The sequence below is a fragment of the Schistocerca nitens genome, chromosome 6, assembly GCF_023898315.1.
Source record: "Schistocerca nitens isolate TAMUIC-IGC-003100 chromosome 6, iqSchNite1.1, whole genome shotgun sequence".
Taxonomy (NCBI): domain Eukaryota; kingdom Metazoa; phylum Arthropoda; class Insecta; order Orthoptera; family Acrididae; genus Schistocerca; species Schistocerca nitens.
Window position 1 is genome coordinate 248,810,224 of NC_064619.1, and position 22,793 is coordinate 248,833,016.

Below are 22,793 nucleotides of genomic sequence, written 5' to 3' on the forward strand. Positions count from 1 at the left end.
TCACAAATATTATCTACACAGGTTGCTGACTGAGCATTTTCTCTCATAGACTGTGAGAAATTTGATTTGAAGCTGTGTTATTTGATTAAATAAATGTATTTTTATGGATTCGGCTTCCACTTACAACACTAATGTTGAGGTCAGTTACCATTACTTTTTTTTCTTCACTTACATATTTGAGAAAACTATGAAATGCGTACAGGAAATGTTTAGAGTCACTTTTCCTTGGATTCTATAAATGGAAATTACAGTAACCTAGCTCTTCATGCAACCTTCAAAATTATATTTTTCAATTAATTGTCTAAACCATTTCTTTCTGTATAATTTTTATTAAAAGTAACAAGTATTTTAGAGTTTCTATGCAATTTACTTTTTTCCAAAACTGTAGCTGCCCTGAATGTTCAACTTCATTTACAATGTTTAAAGTATCTCCTGTCAAACAATGTTCATTCAGACAACAACTGTAACATTCCCGCATTCAGACAGACTAAATTGCATTTTGTCAATTTTACAATTTCTATTAGTTCAGTAGTCAACATGTAGACCATTTACATTGTACCACATAATACATGAAATATGTAGTTGGAACTGTATGGATAGTTTTCAGCACAATTTTGCTTATAAAGTCTTTTGGCCCTGGGCTTTTTGTGCCTAGTATAATTTCACAGCCCCATAACTGGTTATTAATTTCCTCTACTTTTTAGGATCTGGCAAGCGTCAGTTAACATTTTGCTAAACATCTTGTGCTTAGCCTATTACAGTGCAAACCATTTTCCCCTAGACATAAGTTACTTAAAAACTCATTAGGGCTATGAATGTTGCTACTAATTTATTACAGTGCTCTTTAATATTAGAATTTAACACCTCTACATACTTACCAGTTACTGACATGTATATTATGCTACAAATTACAAGCCTACAAGCCATGTTTTAATTCCTGGCAGTTTGAATAATATTTATCATTTCACTGACACATTGTTCCTCACCTCAGTCATTCACAAGATGTGCATGATGGGGGCATGAACTGTCATTCATGAAAACGAATGCCACACCAGTATGCTGTCGACATGGTTGCACTATTGGTTGGAGGATGGCATTCACGTATCGTACAGCCATTACGGCACCTTCTATGACCATGAGCAGCGTATGTCAACTCCACATAATACCACCCCAAAATGGCAGGGAACCTCCACCTTGCTGCAGTTTCTGGACAGTGTGTCTAAGGCCTTCAGCCTGGCTGCGTTGCCTCCAAACATGTCTCCGACGTTTGTCTGGTGGAAGGCATATGCGACACTCATCGGTGAAGAGAACGTGATGCCAATCCTGAGTGGTCCATTTGGCATGTTGTTGGGCCTATCTGTACTGTGCTGCATAGTGTTGTGGTTGCAAAGATGGACCTCGCCATGGACGTCGGGAGTGAAGCTGCACATCACACAGCCTATTGCACAGTTTGAGTTGTAACACGACATACTGTGGCTGCATGAAAAGCATTATTCAACATGGTTGCATTGCTGTTAGGTTTCCTCCGAGCTATAATCTGTAGTTAGCGATTATCCACTGCAGTAGTAGCCCTTGGGTGGCCTGAGCGAGACATGTCATTGACAGTTCCTGTCTCCCTGTATCTCCTCCATGTCCAAACAACATCACTTTGTTTCAGTCTGAGATGCCTGGACACTTCCATTGTTGAGAGCCCTTCCTGGCAGAAAGTAACAATGTGGACATGATTGAACTGTGGTATTGACCATCTAGGCATGGTTTAACTACAGACAACACGAGCCACACACTTCCTTCTTGGTGGAATGATTGAAACTGATTGGCTGTTGGGCCCCCTCTGTCTATTAGGCACTGCTCAATCATGGTTGTTTACATCTATGGGCAAGTTTAGTGACATCTCTGAACAATCTAAGGGACTGTGTCTGTGATACAATATCCACAGTCAATGTCTATCTTCAGGAGTTCTGGGAACCGGCGTGATTCAAAACATTTTTTGATTTGTGTGGTTCCTTAGGGTTTCATCCGGAGATCTGTCATCAATTTGGCAACAAGATGCAGCAGATGCATCAAAACCAGCGTCTGGGCCAATCAGAAGGCAAGATGGGGCGTAGGTCTGTACACAATTTCATACTGATACTGTGAAAGCAACAAAGGCCATCATTGCAATTTTTGAGCTGTGTGTGTAGGAACCAGCTTTAATGGATGAAAAAAGGACTTCAAAGGCTTGTGATCTTTCTATAACTTTCAGTTATACAAATAGTGATGGAATTTTGTCACACCATACACAATAGCAAGAGCTTCATTTTCAGTTTCAGAATAATTGTACTGAGTCTGATTTAACATATTTGAGGCAAAAGCAATATGTCTGTCTTGTGCACCAATTCTGTGCAAAAGAACAGGGCCAATTCCATAGGAAGAAGTGTTGACTTGCAAACTACTGGCTTGGCAGGATCAAAATGTACTAAACATGTGTCACTGAACAAGGCATTGTTGAGTTTCTGAAATGCTCTTGACAATCTTTAGTTCACACAAAAGGTACATTTTTGCGATGCAAGTGATGCAATCGAGCCACGATCTGAGCGGCATTCAGTATGAACAGAGTGTAGTTCGTCATCTTGCCTAGTACTGACTGCAGTTCAGACACATTGCGAGGAACAGGCAGATCACGGATTGCAAACAAATGACATTGGAGGGAGTGTGCACCCTGACTATTTATCTCATGACATAAGTACTGTAGTTCAGTTTGAAAAAAGTCACTTTTCAAGATGACACTTGACTCCTGCTTCTGACAACAACAATATAAAGAGCGCACAAACTGCCAATGTGTTCATCCAGTGTATGACCTGAAACAACAATGCCATCAAGGTAGTTTTAACAAAATGGCACTTTTTCAGTCAGCTGTTTCTAGTAAAGTTGAAAAGTAGCAGGTGTGGAAGCACTGCCGAAAGGCAAACACAAACACTTAACAATTCTAAGTATGTATTTACAACAAACACTTTCTGTGATTTTGCATCCAATGGACTCTGCAAGTAAGCATCACACAAATCTATCTCAGAAGAGTAACATTTCAGAAATAACCTCAGAACAAAATAGGCCTCTTGAAAGAAGTGTATAAGATGGGTAAGAGTTGTGTACCAACAATATAGGTGACTACCAATGAAATATTGGTTCTACTATGTTCATTATTGTCAGTTATTATTTTACATGTATTACATGATATTCTTTTGAGAAATACTTGAGTACATAGCGTACAAAATGCCAGTGACTGCCACAATTTTCTTCTTCTTATTGTCCATTCATTCTAATGTATAAACTACTAGTGGCAATTTCTGAAAACCATCACCCATGGCCTCTGGCCTGCCGAGGAGCACTGAAGTCCTGGGTCCATGGATAAACCACAAAAGTCCGCTACATTATGCCACACACAAACATACCTGGCCTGCAGGCAGGTCTGTGAGACTAGATCTGATGGGCAGGACCTAAACATCAGTGGGAAACGAAGGGCATCTGGTCATCAGGCCTGATCCGTTAGAAATACCCGCAGAAATGGCCTGTACTTTTGGCCTGTTGTGGAAATCCACTAGTGTGGCCATCTATTCATGAGTCACAGACAGCATGAAATGGGACTGTGGTGATCAATCCATGCAACAGATAGCTTGTGCAAATACTTTGAGAATCAATAACAATGAAGATGGGTAGGTATCAACTCACTGTAAAGATGATCACTGAGCTGCAGACAGGTACACAGAAAAGATAATCACACTCTCACAATTAAATTTTCAGCCATAGCCAGTGTCAGAAAACAAGCACACACATGCATTCACACAATTACTCAGACAGGACTCATGCACACATGACCACCATCTCCGGCCTCTGCATCTACAGTCTCGGAGAATCAATACCGAACAAACCACTCTTCATACCTCCCTGCCTCTCTTCTGCAGCTGCTAGACTAGCAGTGACAAGTGATAGCAGTACTGACTGCAAGCTGAAGGGAGTGGTAGGAAGGGGAAAAGCAGTAGTAATGAGGGAATAGGGAAGCAGCGGACATGCTCAGCTGCACCAACCACTGACAATGCTTGACATCTCAGTGAACAAACCATTTAATCTACTGAGATGAAAACGAGATTTTTCCGGCGTTTTTTTCAAATTTCCTGATTTCCCTGACCAGTTTGAAATTCCCCAATATTCCCTGATTTCCAGAACCTGTGGGAACCCTGATATTAAATTATTAATTGCCTGCATTAGATTCATGTTGTAGACAGTTATTGTGCCCTTCACATGTGATGATAATTTTTTTCCAGCACAAGGAACAATAGGCTTGTCTATTTATTTTCACTTTGCCAATCCAAAAATAATTTTTCTCCCACTTTGACAAGTAAGCACACATATAACAAGGTTTCTTCTTTGGTGGTGTTTTATGGTACTAATTACCACTTTTGCCACTCAAAGCAACACACTTATACTATAACAGGCATAACATAACCATACAATAGACAAAAGGCAAACACCCAGTGACCCAGCAACCACAAAAACACGAAAGCATGAGGCAAGATCGAGGAACATTACTGTAGTAACCAAGTAGTACATGAAACCAATCCAAGTAACACAAATACGTCTATATTCATACACCTCTGAACAATAATGTAAATAAGCATCTCATGATTCCACATGTAACAAGTCAAAAGAATCAAACAGAAGGAGCAACATAAATGATACACAGAACAGCTAATGTGAGCATTACAAACAAAATGAACATAATTTATTTATTTATTTATTTATCTTACAGCTCGAAACATGTATTTAACATGCATGGGCAATGTTATAATAATTACATTCAGATTATTGATACACAATATAAATAGATTACATGCTACTAAGTAAAATATCATTTAAGTATATTTAATATAGCATTCCTGAGGTCAAATCATGTCAGCACCATACTGTATGGGCACTTCAATACAAGCCATTTTTTTAACTCGTTTTTAAAAATTCTACCAGAAAGCTGTTTCAGGTTGTTTGGCAGAGAATTATAAAATATTGCTCCCTTGATGAATGGGGTATTTGTTGTTAGATTCAATCGTCTGCTCACCATATGAAAGTCTGATTTTTGTCTTGTATTGTAATCATGGATTTCCATATTCCTGTTTGTCACTTTTTTGTCTTTTTTCACTAATAATATTGATTGAAACATATATACTGCATAGAGCATGAGTCAGTGCTGCTCTGCATGTATGTGGGCGTGAGTCACTGGCAGACATTGGAGCAGAGACAATGCTGTGTGCACACTCCCTACAGGCCGCCTCTAGTGGCTGGCCCACACTGATACAATTGGCAATAGATTTAAGTACACACATGCAGTAACACCACACTTGGTCCACTTAGACTCACATGCATTAGTAGCAGCATACAGCATGCCTCTCCATAGTGTGAAGAGAGTGCCCAGGTGATGGAGGAGACACAGGCGGGCCAATGACACACACATCCATCACATCTGGAGTGGCAGCAGCCAGTACTGATGGCAGGGGTGGAATGATGAGTCTGGCTGATGCCGGAGCATAGGACTGGAATGCGTTGAGGTGCGGGCATGCATGTGTGGCACCTGATGTCAGCACTGAGGAGGAGGATGCCATCGCCATCTCTGCATCATCATCATCAGCATACAGGTCCTAGTGCAGAGGAGACAGGACTAGACCCACAGGTGACAATGGCTGAGGCGATGATGGTGACGGGGGGGCAGTGGTGGCGTCCCAACCAGAACAGCAGACTGCACGATGGACCTGAGGCTGCAGACGGACTGGCATCTGGCACCAGGATGCTGGAACCCCAGCGTGCTACACATGGAGCTGGCAGCCAGTGGGATCTGGCACTTCCACAGCAGGTGATGATGGGCTTTAGGTGGAGAGCAGTAGGGCAGACTGTGGCAACGGGGGCCACACCTGCAAACCTGTAGCTTCCAGCAGTGAGGGGGGGTGCAACTGATCAAAGTGGTGTGACACCAGCTCACTGGCTACACAGACATCACAAAGACAGCATCCCCAGTGGTGGACAACAGTGGCCAGTATTCACTTGGGCCAGCACCAAACCCATACACCCACACTAGCAGCTGGATGAACCCAAACACAGCACATGTGGTTCAGGCCACATAAAGTGGTAGAGCATGCATGGCTGCCAGCCATGAAGGAACAGAGCCAGGCTCTGCTTCCACATAGGCACGAAGTGATAGGTGCTCAGAGAACAGAGAAGGTGTTGTCCAGTGAATAATCGGCAACGAACTCTTTCATATGGGACATGAATGTATGCACTAGTCATTCTGTCTTACCATTTGACTGAGGGTGGAATGATGGAGTCGTAAGGTGATGAATGCCATGATAACCAAGAGCCAATTGAATTCAAGAAGGGACTCACAAAGTCTACATGAATGCGTTTCCATGGCTGGCAGGGAGCTGGCCAGGAGGACAAAGACCGTCTGGGAGCTCCCTGTTGTTGGGCACACTGCTCACAAGCCACGACAAAACGGGCAATTCTGCCATCTATACCTGACCAAAAAACATGTCCTCTAGCTAACAGTTTAGTGCACAAAACTTCCCAATGGCCCTAGTAGAGAAGGCGTAGAATCTTGCTCCGTAACACTGCAGGAATGACTACTCTGGGAGAGAGGTCTTCTATGAATAATAGCAAAACACTGTGAAGAACAGAGAGACAATACCATAAGGAAAAATAGTTGCACAGGTATCTCAAGCCTGACCTCATGGTTTCTTTGGCAGCCCTATTGGACAAACCAAACCATCAGATGGAGAACTGGGTCAGTGGCAACAGCAGCTACTATGTGCAAGCTTGTAATTGGGAAACCCTTGACTGTGGCCTGCATATCAGTATCAAGATAGGTCAAAAATGGATTTAGTAATTGTAGCAAGACAAGAACAGCACCCATTGCTGTAGGTGGTGTGCTGCCTTGTCAGTCAAGGAAATGTGAGGGTTAAAAAAGGAAACCAAGGGTTTATGGTCAGTAATAAGGTGAAACTTATATATATAAAAACAAAGATGATGTGACTTACCGAACGAAAGCGCTGGCAGGTCGATAGACACACAAACACACACACAAAATTCAAGCTTTCGCAACAAACTGTTGCCTCATCAGGAAAGAGGGAAGGAGAGGGAAAGACAAAAGGATGTGGGTTTTAAGGGAGAGGGTAAGGAGTCATTCCAATCCCGGGAGCGGAAAGACTTACCTTAGGGGGAAAAAAGGATGGGTATACACTCGCACACACACACATATCCATCCACACATATACAGACACAAGCAGACATGATATATGTCTGCTTGTGTCTGTATATGTGTGGATGGATATGTGTGTGTGTGTGCGAGTGTATACCCGTCCTTTTTTCCCCCTAAGGATATATGTCTGCTTGTGTCTGTATATGTGTGGATGGATATGTGTGTGTGCGCGAGTGTATATGCGTCCTTTTTTCCCCCTAAGGTAAGTCTTTCCGCTCCCGGAATTGGAATGACTCCTTACCCTCTCCCCTAAAACCCACATCCTTTCGTCTTTCCCTCTCCTTCCCTCTTTCCTGATGAGGCAACAGTTTGTTGCGAAAGCTTGAATTCTGTGTGTATGTATGTGTTTGTTTGTGTGTCTGTTGACCTGCCAGCACTTTCATTTGGTAAGTCACATCATCTTTGTTTTATATATATATATATATATATATATATATATATATATATATATATATATATATATATATATATATTTTAAATATGTCTGCTTGTGTCTGTATGTGTGGATGGATATGTGTGTGTGTGCGAGTGTATACCTGTCCTTTTTTCCCCCTAAGGTAAGTCTTTCCGCTCCCGGGATTGGAATGACTCCTTACCCTCTCCCTTAAAACCCACATCCTTTCATCTTTCCCTCTCCTTCCCTCTTTCCTGACGAAGCAACCGTTGGTTGCGAAAGCTAGTATTTTGTGTGTATATTTGTGTTTGTTTGTGTGTCTATCGACCTGCCAGCGCTTTTGTTTGGTAAGTCTCATCATCTTTCTTTTTATATATATATATATATATATATATATAACAGAGGGAAACATTCCACGTGGAATGTTTGTGTGTCTATCGACCTGCCAGCGCTTTTGTTTGGTAAGTCTCATCATCTTTCTTTATATATATATATATATATATATATATATATATATATATATATATATATATATATATATATATATATATATATATATATATATATATATATATATACAGATTTAGAGGCAAAAGCAACAGATCATTCAGAGCCATTGTCATATTGGTGTGCTGGGAATGCACTGAAGTTGTACTGTGAGGCGTCAGTTGTCAAAACTATGTGCTGGTCCAGAGAGAAAGTAGCTAAATAAAGGGCTGAGAGCATTTGGATTTCACCATTCGAAAAGCATGTTCATAATCCAGGTTTTACATGACCTCCGTTGTTACGCACAATTGTATGACTGTTAATTGTAATAAATGTTCATGGAGTAAAAACATTGGCTGAGTCTAGTGGTACTTTTACAGAAAAAATACTCATCTTGTTTTTTAAGTATCTCCTTCAATCCATTGCTTGAATTTCTTCTGTCTAGAACCCAGATTATCTTGTAGACACCCTAAAGGTTTATGTGTTTCTTGAAATAACATAGATGACAAACTGATTCATATGTAATTTTCATTTTGGATATTCCTAGATGCCTTGCTGCCATCAATTACAATGTTCACTCAGCAAAATACATTCAATTTGTACACAACTACAGAAAAACTTTACGTCTCTCCTTCCTTCCTTCCCACCAGACAACATGCAACCAACTGGCACCCAGTTAACATTGTTCCAAAGTACATCAGTAAAGATATAGTAATACTAAGACCAAAACATAGAACATGAAATCCAAAATAATTTACAGAAAATGAAATTCACTCAATAGCACGATAGTAAAATTATGATAACATATATTCACATAAACAAAAATTTATCTTTTTGTAGTACAGTAATTTTATGATTTTTTAAATCACAGGGGTTAATTGTGTTAGCATGACATATACTACTATACAGTAGGGGTTTAAAACATTTCAGATAAAATCAAAAAAAGGATAAGATCATAAATTTGAGAATATACATGGTCCAAACAGCTTATTAACATTACAGGCTCCAGCAAAAAGGTACATTCTTGTGTAACAAGGCATGTAACGGGTGGGCCAATGTGGCCACCCTCAGCAGATATTTATGGTTTGATGAGGTTACACCATAAGCCTGCAGACTTAAGACAAAATACAAAAGGCACAAATTTTTCAAGTGGTCAGCCATGGAGGAGCCCGTGACAATAATATCATCCAGATAATTAATGCAACCCAGGACAGGCATAGTCAATTGCTCTAAAAATTGTTGGAAAATAGCAGTGGCACTAGCCACACCAAAAGGAAGGTGCAAATATTGATAGAGACCAAAAGGAGTATTCAAAACCAGAACTCGCCAAGGCTCTTCATTCACAGGAACCTGCAGATATGCTTCAGACAGCTCAATTTTACAAAAGTACTGGCCACCCAATATTTTTGCCAACAGTTCCTCCTGGCATGGGAGAGGATACATATCCACAATCAACAGCATGTTGACAGTTGTACTGATGTTGCTGCAGAAGTGAAGTTTTCCTGACAGCTTCCAAAGTAGTGTAGATGACCATACACTAGCCACAAAAGTTTCACCACCCCTAGAATTGAATGCTGCCAAATTCTGCTTTCACTTGATCTTTCAGGGTGACAGGAATAGGATGCACACATCAAAAACAAGGCCAAGCCATGGATTTCAAAGAAATATGAGCAGAAAAATTTGTAGCACACCCTATACCTTCTGAAGAGAAGTCCAAAAACTCCTCACATAGTTTTCCCAATTGAGACTGCAGCACCTTATTGGACACAAGATGAACTGAGTCAGTGACAGAAAACCCAAACGCCTGAAATGCGTCCATCCTGAACAAGTTCTCAACATCGGCATCAGCAACCAACAAAAATGTAATGGGATGAACCACTGACTAGTAAGAGGCAGATGCCGTAAATTTTCCCAACAGTACAATGTTCTGTTTGTTGTAAATGACCAGCTTCCACGTGACCGGTGTCAATGGCAGTGCCCCTAAACTTACACAGGTTTGAGAATTCAATAACTTCAATGCATCACCTGTGTCTACCTGTAGCTGGAGCACTTGGCAGAAAACACTTCACTCAATAAACAACTTGGAAGAAGAAGCACTGGAGCACACAGTTTATGTCCACACTCATATCCTGAGCAACCTTTGGTGAACAACACGCAATGGCAATGTAGCCTTTCTTCTGGCAAGCGTTACAAGTAACCCAGTGCTTAGGGCACACCAAACATTCATGCTGAACAAAAAAGAAAGGGCAAGATGGAAACAGAGAATGCTGACCTGGCACTGTGGTTGTTGTGACTGCTTAGTCTGGCCTTGGTCTGCTTGGCACTGGGCCCACATTTTTACTGCCACCACTGACACTTCCTCATGCAAGCTATCTGTGAGCCTAGTGGGCATATCATGTAACACTACTGTCACATCACCCCATACTTCAATTTGGTCACCTGCTGCCTGAGAAACATCAAAAGATTGTGCTATTTGCAAAGTTTCTGCAACAGGCAGTTTCCACAGAGTAAAGCCTTCTGGCACATTTCCCTGTCTGGAGCTAAATAGATAATTCCATTATGCACCATAGAGTCTGCGTAAGAGTCATTATGGGCATCAGTAACAAACTGACACTTATGACTAAGGCCGTGAAGTTCAGCTGTCGAGGCCCTGTACGACTAGTTTCGTTTCTTGTGACATTAGTAGAATTCAGCTTGCACTGCTATTACGTGTGTTTGTGATGGTAGCTGAACAATAAACTATCGATGTGATCAAAAGTAAGAGATCACAGTTCTTGTAAAGGGGCAAGCTGACACAGTAATTGATATACCTTAGGTGGAATCCATGAGAGGAATAAGGCTTTGCAAAAAATTCGAGTCTGTCATACCAAAAGCTGAAAATGCTGTCTGAGTCTTTTTTCGTAAGCTACCAAACCCTCGACTGAATCATCATATGGAGGAAATGTGGGTGGATAGACTAGTGGAATGGTACCCTGTCTGTTAATAGAAGCTGACAAAGTGGCCATCGCCAAAGTAAGCTGTTCAATTAGGGTTGGTAACATGGTGTCCTTAATGGTTAAACCTGATGAAATCACTCTTAAAGACTGCTCATACACAAACCATTCCAAACTCATTGCCTGTTATGTAGTAACCAAGTAATACATGAAAGTGATCCAAGTAACACAAATGTGGCTTTATTCATAAACCGCTGAACAGTAATGGAAATAAGTCTCTCATGATTCCACACGCACAACAAGACAAAAGAATCAGACAGAAAGTGCAACATAAGTGATTCACACAACAACTTATGTGAGTGTGAGTCATACAAACTAAGAGAACATAGTGAGCATGAGTCAGTACTGCTCTGCCCATATATATGCATGAGTCACTGGCAGGCGGCGTGGCAGAGACAATGTCCTGTGCACACTCCTACAGGTGGCCCCTAGTGGCCAGCCTGTGCTGATACAGTTGGCATTTGATTTAATTGCACATACACACACAGTGACCAACTTAGTAATTTTTTTCCATGCAGCAATTATAGAACCTATAGTAGCATAAACTGATGTACATCCATATTTGAGTATATGCTTGTAAAAGTAATTTAATTTTAGCAATGACACTAATACACTGCATAGTAGGTTCATTACTACTTTGGAACAAAGCCATTATGCCAGTGTACAGTTCAATCTATTGCTTAGAATATTTCAGTAATCAAAGTTGAATAATTAAAAATCAAAAAATATTGCACTTCAATCACAAAATATTGTATTAGAATTAAATATGGGAGAAATATTCTTAAACACATGAGGCAGAGGACTGAAAAAAAGGTCGAAATCTGCAAAAACCTGGGAACTACAAGAGACCTGGCAACCCTAATTTCAGCTCATTGTGCAGATTAATATCTAAGAATCTAGTGGATTATACTTCTTGCAGTTGGGTATCATCCATTTTTAAATCCATACGCACAGACTTCCCTTTGTTTCTGAACACTGCAAACATAGCCTTTTTTCAGGCTTATAACTAGTTAATTTTTCGTGAGCCATTGAGCAACAACATTTGCAAAAATATATGCTCTTCTCTCAATATGTTTCCATCATAGAAAGAATAGAAGCTCAGCCAGCATAAATTGTCACTGTTAAATTTTAGATGTTTTTTCTCATAATTCTTGTGATATTTAACAAATATAATTCCTTTTACCACACATTTTTTGCAGGATTCATGCTTATCCCATACTTTTAAGACCACTGTCTCACTGCCCTGTTTACAGGTGCTGTTTAGCCTATAGAACCAGAACAAGAGGAAAGAACTAAAGTTAAACATCTATGTCAAATGTTTTAATTAACTACTTACAACACAAAAAAGTAATAATCACACAACCAAAGCAGTTTAAATATGACAGCATCTCCTTGACCTTATTCAGTGGATGAAAGAGAAAGATTAACATTCATTGTTGAAATTCAATTTGTTAGACAAAAATGTGATTTTTAATGCACAGTATGAAGAAGAAAAATTCATTAATTTTGTGCATTACCATATCATCCAAAAACAAATGCAAAAACAATATGTAGCAATATCATCTTTCATAATAGATGACATCACTTAAATTACAATAGTCACAAGTATTCTTCACAGTTAATTACAAAAATTCATCTACACCATAAATTACAGACCATGAGAAGAACAGCAAAAATGAAGATTTCACTGATAAATACAATCCTATACCAGATCTACAAAATAACATTCCAAAGAAATTACAGAGCTTTGTAAAAGCTTTAGTGTTTGCCAGTCACAGCATACTCAGCCATACAAGACACAGACATACAAAAACTGATTCACAGCAAACAGCAATATCATTTAATTTTAAACAATTACAATTAATTACAAATACTAGATATAGGCATTAATTATACTATCAAATGAACACTTGTCATGTTCCTAGGTGTCTGATGGCAAACAAGTTGAAATGGGTCCCAAACATTAAACGCTGATCAAGAAGTTGAGTACCACATATTATGTGGTTATTTTAACTGTGCTGACTGCAGACTAAAAAACTTGCATGCTTTCATTCCCCATTATCTTATGGAATTATCGTCTGTAGTAATGCAGTCCAAGTCCAATAAAGTATATATTTCATAAGGGACTTGATGTCTCAAGAATCACGAATCTTTATTACTGACTGATCATATGAAATGAGATAGACTTCATCATTGGTGGACAATAAAAATTAGTGAGACAGCATATATAGTTCATAAAAACAGGTAGTAAACAAACATCTACTAATAAAAATGAAAGTTAAACTTTGGATAAAGTGATTAAATTGTCACTGACTTTGTGGTAGTGACACATTTATGTATTTGCCTTTCACTAGTATATTAAGAAATACATGTGAACTCTCTGAGAGGCTTAGTTTTATTATCTTTGCTGTAATAATTTAAGTCTGGTGCATTTCTCTTTAGTTTATTTTATCAAATGTTCTTGCATGAATTTGTGAAGAATCAAAAGTTAATTCTGTACTTTCTAAAGCTACACGCAATTATTTATGTACATAAACTTAGAGACCACATAATAGGTGACTCCATATGAGAACTTTTGTGCCTCCCCATGAAAGGGGAATTTTCAGCAAATGGTGGAAATATGCAAAAAGTCAATATGTGCAGTTTATTCCACCCCATCACTGATAAAAATAGCAAACTCCATGATAAGATAAAGGTTTTGGAACTTGCTATCCAATCAGATATGAACATACTCGCCACACATTGAAAACTGGTAACTCATTGTCAGTATTGGTAAGTTCCCATCTAATAACAACACATAGAAGAAAAATTGTTATACAGAAACACAAGTGCTGGAAGAAAGATGAAATACTTCTGCAAAATGGGCATCCATGTCAATCAATTTCTTTTAAACAGTTCAACTACAACAAAAATTCAGCAATGCATGCAGCAAGATGTGAAAAAATATGATAAAAGATAGCAAGAGGAACAGAGAAATTCTACCAGGCAATAGCCACATTCAGCATGTTGCTGAGGAAATAAAAAACATAGATAAAGAAGTGAGTACATTAGGTTATGTGAAGCCAGGGGCTTTCCTGAATCAAATACTACTTCTAATATATTAACAAAGGACTTTTGTTATATCTGCTTTGGTTCTAGCAATGTTGCCACAATGAGGTCTGGATGCTGTTCATCCACTGAGAACAACTTTAAACAAGTTAAAATGCACCAACAAGAAAGTGTCAGATGTCTCAGTTATGACTTTATTCTATCCTCATGTGCAAATAAATCAGTGGAAGTCATGAGTATGTATCGTGCAGGAGTCTGCAATAGTTTCACAAATGTAAATGTGATTGAAATTAAAGCATTCAGTTGAGCATATTACACAAACCACTGACTGCATCTAATTAGCATGGTAAAAACCATTTAGCCAAAGCAATTTGTAATATTATTGAAAGAATGGAAAATGGGGCTCAGTCCAAACTATTGCCCTTAGAGAGATGGCTCACTGAAAATGAACTGAACACTATGAAACTCACTGAATGTAGACAGACTATATTAGACAAATGGATTCCAAAATCATTTGTTGTCTACTAGCCTTTTTTTAGACAAAACATTTTAACTGTTTCTGGAAATCATCAACTGGCAGTTTTCCATCAGAATATTAGTCATTTGTGTGATACCCATGTGCTGTGCTTCACTCAGCGCCACAGCTGCTCGTGGGTGGAAAGACTTTTAATATCTGATTAAAATAAGACAAAGTAGCAAACAAAGCAAAAGAAGAGATATTGCTATTTTTGTTAAGAAATATGTCAAGTGTAATGCAGTTGGTACACATGACTTTTTTTTTTTAAAGCAATATTTTGAAGCATTGGCTGTAAATTGTTCTCCTTATTAACTGAAACATTATATTGCTCATGTTCAGGGAATCATGGATTTGGCAGCTAGAATCTACAACTACACCTACATCTACATCTAAATCTACACTCTGCAAACCCCCATGAGGTGCATGGCAGAGGGTATGTCCCATTGTACCACCCATTAGGCTTTCTTCCTGTTCCATTCATCTATGGAGCACAGGAAGGATGATTGTCTGAATGCCTCTGTGCAAGCAGTAATTATTCTAATCTTAAACTCATAATCCCTCTGTGAGCGATACATAGTGGGTTGTAGTATATTTGTAGAGTAATCATTTTAAGCCGGTTCTTGAAACTTTGTTAATAGCCTTTCTCGGGATAGTTTACATCTGTCTTAAAGAGTCAGCCACTTCAACTATTTCAGTATCTCCGTGACACTCTCCCATGGATTAAACAATCCTGTGACATTTCTGAACTGCCCTTCCCTGTATACATTCAATATCCCCTGTTAGTCCTATCTGGTATGGGTCCCACACACTTGAGCAATATTCTAGAACTAGACATGTGAGAGATTTGTAAGCAATCTCTTTTGTAGACTGATTGCACTTCCCCAGTATTCTACCAATAAAATGAAGTCTACCACCTGCTTTGCCCAAGACTGAACCTATGTCATCATTCCATTTCATATCCCAACGAAGTGCTACACCCAGGTATTTGCAAGAGTTGACTGGTTCCACCATTGACTCATTGATATTATAGACATAGGATACTACATTTTTTTTCATTTTGTGAAGTGCAAAATTTTACATTTCCAAACATTTAGAGCAAGTTGCCAATCTCTGCACCATGTTGAAATGTTATCAAGATCTGACTAATATCTATGCAGCTTCTCTAAGTACTTCATTATAGATAACAGCATCATCTGCAAAAAGCCTGATTTTACTATTCATATTGTCTGCGAGGTCATTAACATACAACATGAACTGCAAGTATCCCAACTCACTTCCCTGGGCCACACCCGAAGTTATTGCCACAAATGATGATGACTCTCCATCCAAGGTAATATGCTGTGCCCTCCCTACCAAAAAGTCCTCAATCCAATCACAAATTTCACTCGATACCAAATATGATTGTACTTTTGACAATAAAACATAGGTGCAGTACTGAGTCAAATGCTTTTTGGAAATCAAGAAACAATGCATCTACCTGTTTGCCTTGATCCAAAGCTTTCAATAGGTCATATGAGAAAAGTGCAAATTGTGTTTCACATGATTGATGATTCTAAAATCCTTGCTGGTTGGCATTGAGGAGGTCATTCTGTTTAAGATACCTTGGTGCCATTAACAGCCTTTGCATATGACTGGAATTTCTTTGGGTTCTGCAAAAGGTCACTTGACAATATTGTGCTATGGTAGCTGTTGAATGCATCATACATTGCTCTCTTGATGGCCAAATGAGTTTCATGCATCACCTCTCTATCTATAGCCCTAAGCTTTGTTTTACATTTATTATGCAGTAATCTTTGTTTTCTGTAGAAGTTCTTTACAGTGACTGTATACTATGCAGGTTCTCTCCCATTATGAACTGTTCTACTGAGTACGTGTGTATCCAGTGCGTGGTCAACTGTTCTTTTAAGCTTCAGCCAGAGTTCCTCTACTTCATTCTGACCTGTGCTTAAAGTTTCAAGTTCATCTTTGAGATATGACACTAGTGATTTTTTGTCTAGTTTACTGAACATATATATAGCTTTCTGCTAGTTTTAGTTGTCCTTTGTACTTTGGTAATCATTGTTGTCACAGCCGCATCATGGTCGCTAGGTAGTTTTCATAGAAGGCATTTAGTAAAGTTTCACAGGATGTCTTATCACACGCACTTGTAACAAAACTGTAATTAATTGTTGTATGATGACAGTATGATCGGGGAACTTAACTATAAGTGAACTGAGGTTTTCTCTAAAGTTTTCAGTTACATCCGAAGATGAGTTTGGTGGGTGATAGAAGGATCCAATTATCTTTTTATGCCCACCCCTGATACTGAGTCTTGCCCAAACAATCTCACATGCAGCTTCAATTTCTGTCTCAGCAGATTTGAGTTTCTTGCCTTGTGCAACAAATACACCACCTCAATTTCCCACTAATGTATCCTTTCAATATTCACTTAAATTTTCCCCAAAAATCTCACTGCTATCCATTTCAGGTTTCAACCAGCTTTCTGTAACTAGGGAGACCACACAGTTCTCAGTCATATGGCACAAGCCCAGGATGTCGCAGCCTAGCTTGTCACAGAACCTCCAAAGTCTCTGATTCAGTCCTTCCATTCGATTCAGAACAAAAGGGCCATGATCAATTCTGGGGCAACACTGCACATTGTGAACTTTGTTGAAACACCACACACAAGGCTGGTCTTCTCAGCCTTCTCTGCCAGTCACTGTAATCACCAAAGAACGACCTTAGAGTCCAGACGACAGGCATCATTTGTTCCAACATGCACAACAATCTGCAGCTGGTTGCCTCCTGTTCCCTCAACAGCTGCTGGGACAGCCTCTTCATCATGTTGAATGAGGTCTCCAGACATACACACTTAGTGCACCTGGGGTACTGTCCTGTCTCTTGCTGCCATTTCCCTAAGGGGTACAATCGGCATACATATGAGCTGCTGGTGATTAATAGATCCCTGCTCTTTTGTCTTTTCCACTTCCTGACACTGGGCAAAACAGGTTTCCCCAAAACAGGTGAAGTGAGTCCCACTTCTACTGCATCTATTTAAATGTGGAAGAGATATCATAGTGCTTTCAGACTTCACTATATATTTTCTATCATGTTGTAGTGGGGGATAGACCTGGAAAATTTGATGTTCTTCTACAAAATCATCCTCATTAATCAGTTTTGCCACCAGAATAACTCCAAATTCAAGCACACTGTTTGAAAACATTTTTCTAGACCAGTGGAAAATGTGTTGCATCATTATTAGTAAAATATTGACTGGTCTCTCTGACTTTGGTGGTCAGAGACGTACTGTTAATGATATGAATATTTACCAGAATAAAACTGAGCTCCTGTGGAAAGAAGTTAGATCAATAAATAAAGAAATCTTGAAGTCCTTTAAACCACACCTCCAATTTGTAAAAGATTTAAAATGAGATATATCTATTGTGAAATGGATACCAATTCCAAATAATATAATCTGTTTAACTATGGAACTGCAGCAATATTTGATATATTACATAACAAAATTCAGGCCTGCCCTAATAAATCTTATAAAAAGTTCTGTAAAATATTAACCAAAGTAACCAGACAATTAAAATGTTTATATTTTAGCTTCAAAATTAACAAATCCTATAATAAAATCAAAACAGTCTGGGACATAACAAGGAATAAGATAGGTGACAACTGTGCCAATAAAACCAAAGACATTGTCTTAAATATTGATGATAAATGTATTGCATAAATCTTCAGTGACCATTTTTAGGTGCTACTGTGCAAGTAAGCTGTGATAGCACCTTTGAATGTGTCATGGAAACACTGAAACACAATTTTTCCTAAAGCTGTAAGTGAGATATGCATATATCCCATAACTAGAAATGAAGTGAAGAAAATCATACCTCTTTAAAAAGCAAAGGATCATCAGATTATTTTATTTTATGGCCTACATTGGACCACTTTAGTCAATATTATGAACTATGTTCTTCTATTTTTTGTTTGCCCAATACTTTTTCATATTTTCATATCATGCCCTTCTCTCCTCATCCAAAATCACCCTTCCCATTCTCTGTTTGTTAATTTTTATTGATAGTGTGATATGTTTGTCATGAAGTATCTTGAGTGTGTCTGTCTTGCCTTTCAAATCCTCCATTGTAATCTGTAATTTCATCATGTCCTCCTTGAGCTCTGTGATCCATTGCCACTCTTACTATTTCCTATCTTCTCCATTATTTGGCAGCTAATTCTATTTTCTGTTGTCCTCATCCAATGCCCTACAAAAGATATGTTTCTTTTTCATTGTACTTGTCACTGGTTTTATTTCTTTATAAATTGTTTCATCTGAAGCTATTCTCCAAACTCTATCTTTTTGGTATTATTTATTTATACATGTTCTGACTATCTTTCTTTCTATTGTGAGTAATCTTTCTGTTGCTACAGTGCAGATTGTTTTAAATACAGTTTCACTAGCATATGCTACTTGCAGCTGTGAGACTGTCTTTTAGGGTTTCAGTTTTGTGGCTATTGAGGGGCATTTTTTTGTGTTCTTGGTAACATGATGTATTTTAATCAGTTTGTTTATTCTACTCTTCCATGATGGTTTCTCATTCAGGTTGTGTGTTATTATTTCTCCCGTGTATTTGAACTTTTCAACAGTTTTTGCGTCATGTCCTCCAATTCTAAGTTTGTTTGCCAGTGGTGGCTACATTAGCATTATTTCTGTTGTTTCAGAAGATATTTTAAGACCAATACTCTGGGCTATTTCCTGTAATCATTGTTTTTGTTGTTTGGTTTTCTTTAATGTTGTTGGTGAGAAGAGCGAGATCATCAGCAAATCATAAACAGTTCAACTTTATTTCATCTTTTCGTGTTCCACCTTTAATGTTCTTTGGACTGTCCTTGTACCATTCCCTCATTGTGTATTCAATTTTTAAAAACCAGTTCGAATTCCAACAGGGTAAAAGCACTGCGAATGCTATAAATGACTTAATTGAAAAACTATGCTTCACATTAGATAAGGGTAGAAAGATCACAGGAATATTCTGTGATCTAACTAAAGCTTTTGATTCAGTGAGCCATGAATTACTCCTCCCCAAGTTACAGATGTGTGGAATCTACATCTACATCTACATTTATACTCCGCAAGCCACCCAACGGTGTGTGGCAGAGGGCACTTTACATGCCACTGTCATTACCTCCCTTTTCTGTTCCAGTCGTGTATGGTTCGCGGGAAGAACGACTGTCTGAAAGCCTCTGTGCGCATTCGAATCTCTCTAATTTTACATTCGTGATCTTCTCGGGAGGTATAAGTAGGGGAAAGCAATATATTCGATACCTCATCCAGAAACGGACCCTCTCAAAACCTGGCGAGCAAGCTACACCGCGATGCAGAGCGCCTCTCTTGTAGAGTCTGCCACTTGAGTTTGCTAAACATCTCCGTAATGCTATCACGGTTACCAAATAACCCTGTGATGAAACGCGCTGCTCTTCTTTGGATCTTCTTTATCTCCTCTGTCAACCCGATCTGGTACGGATCCCACACTGATGAGCAATACTCAAGTATAGGTCAACAAGTGTTTTGTAAGCCACCTCCTTTGTTGATGGACTACATTTTCTAAGGACTCTCCCAATGAATCTCAACCTGGTACCCGCCTTACCAACAATTAATTTTATATGATCATTCCACTTCAAATCATTCCGCACGCATACTCCCAGATATTTTACGGAAGTAACTGCTACCAGTGTTTGTTCCGCTATCATATAATCATGCAATAAAGGATCCTTCTTTCTATGTATTCGCAATACATTACATTTGTCTATGTTAAGGATCAGTTGCCACTCCCTACACCAAGTGCCTATTCGCTGCAGATCTTCCTGCATTTCGCTACAATTTTCTAATGCTGCAACTTCTCTGTATACTACAGCATCATCCGCGAAAGCCGCATGGAACTTCCAACACTATCTACTATGTCATTTATATATATTGTGTAAAGCAATGGTCCCATAACACTCCCCTGTGGCATGCCAGAGGTTATTTTAACATCTGTAGACGTCTCACCATTGATAACAACATTCTGTGTTCTGTTTGCTAAAAACTCTTCAATCCAGCCACACAGCTGGTCTGATATTCCGTAGGCTCTTACTTTGTTTATCAGGCGACAGTGCGGAACTGTATCGAACGCCTTCCAGAAGTCAAGGAAAATAGCATCTACCTGGGAGCATGTATCTAATATTTTCTGGGTCTCAAGAACAAATAAAGTGAGTTGGGTCTCACACGATCGCTGTTTCCGGAATCCATGTTGATTCCTACAGAGTAGATTCTGGGTTTCCAAAAATGACATGATACGCGAGCAAAAAACATGTTCTAAAATTCTACAACAGATCGACATCAGAGGTATAAGTCTATAGTTTTGCGCATCTGCTCGACGTCCCTTCTTGAAGACTGGGACTACCTGTGCTCTTTTCCAATCATTTGGAACCTTCCGTTCCTCTAGAGACTTGCGGTACACGGCTGTTAGAAGGGGGGCAAGTTCTTTCGCGTACTCTGTGTAGAATCGAATTGGTTTCCCGTCAGGTCCAGTGGACTTTCCTCTGTTGAGTGATTCCAGTTGATTTTCTATTCCTTGGACACTTATTTCGATGTCAGCCATTTTTTCGTTTGTGCGAGGATTTAGAGAAGGAACTGCAGTGCGATCTTCCTCTGTGAAACAGCTTTGGAAAAAGATGTTTAGTATTTCAGGTTTACGCGTGTCATCCTCTGTTTCAATGCCATCATCATCCCAGAGTGTCTGGATATGCTGTTTCGAGCCACTTACTGATTTAATGTAAGACCAGAACTTCCTAGGATTTTCTGTCAAGTCGGTACATAGAATTTTACTTTCAAATTCACTGAACGCTTCACGCATAGCCCTCCTTACGCTAACTTTGACATCGTTTAGCTTCTGTTTGTCTGAGAGGTTTTGGGTGCGTTTACACTTGGAGTGAAGCTCTCTTTGCTTTTCTAACTTTGTTGTTGAACCACGGTGGGTTTTTCCCATCCCTCACAGTTTTACTCGGCACGTACCTGTCTAAAACGCATTTTACGATTGCCTTGAACTTTTTCCATAAACACTCAACATTGTCAGTGTCAGAACAGAAATTTTTGTTTTGATCTGTTAGGTAGTCTGAAATCTGCCTTCTATTACTCTTGCTAAACAGATAAACCTTCCTCCCTTTTTTTATATTCCTATTAACTTCCATATTCAGGGATGCTGCAACGGCCTTATGATCACTGATTCCCTGTTCTGCACTTACAGAGTCGAAAATTTCGGGTCTGTTTGTTATCAGTAGGTCCAAGATGTTATCTCCACGAGTCGGTTCTCTGTTTAATTGCTCGAGGTAATTGTCGGATAGTGCACTCAGTATAATGTCACTCGATGCTCTGTCCCTACCACCCGTCCTAAACATCTGAGTGTCCCAGTCTATATCTGGTAAATTGAAATCTCCACCTAAGACTATAACTTGCTGAGAAAATTTATGTGAAATGTATTCCAAATTTTCTCTCAGTTGTTCTGCCACTAATGCTGCTGAGTCGGGAGGTCGGTAAAAGGAGCCAACTATTAACCTAGCTCGATTGTTGAGTGTAACCTCCACCCATAATAATTCACAGGAACTATCCACTTCTACTTAACTACAGGATAAACTACTACTAACAGCGACAAACACGCCACCACCGGTTGCATGCAATCTATCCTTTCTAAACACCGTCTGTGCCTTTGTAAAAATTTCGGCAGAATTTATCTCTGGCTTCAGCCAGCTTTCTGTACCTATAACGATTTCAGCTTCGGTGCTTTCTATCAGCACTTGAAGTTCCGGTACTTTACCAATGCAGCTTCGACAGTTTACAATTACAATACCCAAAATATCCACAGGTGTACTGCCGGTCTACAGTGGACACTGTAGACTGGCAGTACACCCGTGGATATTTTGATTATCAAATACGCCAGGAGAAACTCAAGAATCACAATTACAATACCGATTGCTGCTTGGCCCCCACATGTCCTGACTTTGCCCCAAACCCTTTGAGGCTGCTGCCCTTTCTGTACTTGCCCGAGGCCATCTAACCTAAAAAAA

The 22,793-nt window shown here is 39.2% G+C and overlaps 1 protein-coding gene across 1 annotated transcript in view; it reads left to right on the forward strand.

Moving 5' to 3' along the window:
* Positions 1 to 22,793, forward strand: part of LOC126263311 (uncharacterized) — a gene marked incomplete at its 5' end in the record, with an annotated part of 175,224 nt that overhangs the window by 139,025 nt on the left and 13,406 nt on the right. The window lies entirely within an intron of this gene.